Here is a 2,500-nt window from a genome sequence, read left to right on the forward strand (position 1 = left end):
ATCGGCACACGCTGGGCCCTGGTGCGGGCGCTTGCCTCGACCACCATCGGCACACGCTCGGCCCTGGTGCGGTCGGTTGCCTCGAGCACCATCGGCACACGCTGGGCCCTGGTGCGGCAGGTTGCCTCGAGCACCATCGGCACACGCTGGGCCCTGGTGCGGGCGGTTGCCTCGACCACCATCGGCACACGCTGGGCCCTGGTGCGGGCGCTTGCCTCGACCACCATCGGCACACGCTGGGCCCTGGTGCGGGCGCTTGCCTCGAGCACCATCGGCAGACGCTGGGCCCTGGTGCGGCAGGTTGCCTCGAGCACCATCGGCAGACGCTGGGCCCTGGTGCGGCAGGTTGCCTCGAGCACCATCGGCACACGCTGGGCCCTGGTGCGGTCGGTTGCCTCGAGCACCATCGGCACACGCTGGGCGCTGGTGCGGGAACTTGCCTCGACCACCATCGGCACACGCTGGGCCCTGGTGCGGCAGGTTGCCTCGATCACCATCGGCACACGCTGGGCCCTGGTGCGACAGGTTGCCTCGAGCACCATCGGCACACTATCGGCCCTGGTGCGGGCGGTTGCCTCGACCACCATCGGCACACGCTGGGCCCTGGTGCGGGCGCTTGCCTCGAGCACCATCGGCACACGCTGGGCCCTGGTGCGGGCGGTTGCCTCGAGCACCATCGGCACACGCTGGGCCCTGGTGGGTTTAGGCACATCTTCAAATTTCTGCCGTGCCAATGCCATTTTTATGGCTTGTAAATTCATACAATGGTCCCCTAAGCCTTCACGTGAAGTTTCGTTGGAAGATGACTCGTTTTCTATTTTTCACGATTTTCGAAACTTTTTGCGGTTCGGGATTTTTTAAAATTTTTTTATAAGGATTTTTGGCCCCAAATTTTGTAGGCATGATCCTTCTATTTTTGTTGGCATGCACAAAAAAATTCAGCTAAAAACTCGAAGTAGAGAAGATTTTGTGACCGTTTGAAAAAAGTGTCCCCATTTCAGACACTTTAACGGCTACTGGTAGCAAACCTGTAAAATCTCAAATGCTCTTTAAGGGGGTGTGAATTCTCAGAGGTTTGATGAGGGATAGGGGGCCAACACAAGGCCAAGTACCAGCACCCATCGCACATCATGTGCGCACACCCCCCCGGCCCCCCTCCCAATCGCCGGAACCCCAATGCCGCCGGTCAGGTTCTCCGGCGGTACTCCGGCGATGCTCCGGCGATGCTGTCCCGAGTGAAAAAAATGCGGCACCAGCACATGCTGGAGCCAAGCATGGGCACCGTGGCTCAAAATCGAACTTCGGCCAAGGCCTCGACCATCAATGGCACATGATGACGCATGGTGATGGCACATGCATCGACCATCATCGGCATAGGCTGCCCTTCGGTACGGGCACTTGCCTCGACCGCCATCGGCACAAGCTGGGCCCTGGTGTGGGTTGTTGCCTCGATCACAATCGGCACATGCTGAGCCTTGGTGCGGGCGGTTGCCTCGAGCACCATCGGCAGACCCTGGGCCCTGGTGCGGCCGGTTGCCCCGATAACCATCGGCACACGCTGGGCCCTGGGGCGGGCGCTTGCCCCCAGCACCATCGGCACACGCTGGGCCCTGGTGCGGGCGCTTGCCCCCAGCACCATCGGCACACGCTGGGCCCTGGTACGGGCGGTTGCCCCGAACACCATCGACACAAGCCGGCCCTTGGTGCGGGCTCCTGGCTCGACCACCATCGGCACACGCTGGGCCCTGGTGCGGGCGGTTGCCTCGAACACCATCGGCACACGCCGGCCCTTGGTGCGGCCGGTTGCCTCGACCACCATCGGCACACGCTCGGCCTTGGTGAGGGCGCTTGCCTCGACCACCATCGGCACACGCTGCGCCCTGGTGCGGGCGCTTGCCTCGACCACCATCGGCACACGCTCGGCCTTGGTGCGGGCGCTTGCCTCGACCACCATCGGCACACGCTGGGCCCTGGTGCGGGCGGTTGCCTCGACCACCATCGGCACACGCTCGGCCTTGGTGAGGGCGCTTGCCTCGACCACCATCGGCACACGCTGGGCCCTGGTGCGGGCGCTTGCCTCGACCACCATCGGCACACGCTGGGCCCTGGTGCGGGCGGTTGCCTCGACCACCATCGGCACACGCTGGGCCCTGGTGCTGGCGGTTGCCTCGACCACCATCGGCACACGCTGGGCCCTGGTGCGGGCGGTTACCTCGAACACCATCGGCACAAGCCGGCCCTTGGTGCGGGCGGTTGCCTCGAGCACCATCGGCACACGCTGGGCCCTGGTGCGGGCGGTTGCCTCGACCACCATCGGCACACGCTGGGCCCTGGTGCGGACGGTTGCCTCGAGCACCATGGGCACACGCTGGCCCTTGGTGCGGGCTCTTGCCTCGACCACCATCAGCAGAAGATTGCCCCTACGTCGAACACCATCGATACATGCCGGGCCTTGGTGTGGGCACATGCCTCGAGCTGGTGCGGGCGGTTGCCTCGACCA

The sequence above is a fragment of the Durio zibethinus genome, unplaced genomic scaffold (assembly GCF_047325235.1).
Source record: "Durio zibethinus cultivar Kanyao isolate XHJ-2024 unplaced genomic scaffold, ASM4732523v1 HiC_scaffold_392, whole genome shotgun sequence".
Lineage (NCBI taxonomy): Eukaryota > Viridiplantae > Streptophyta > Magnoliopsida > Malvales > Malvaceae > Durio > Durio zibethinus.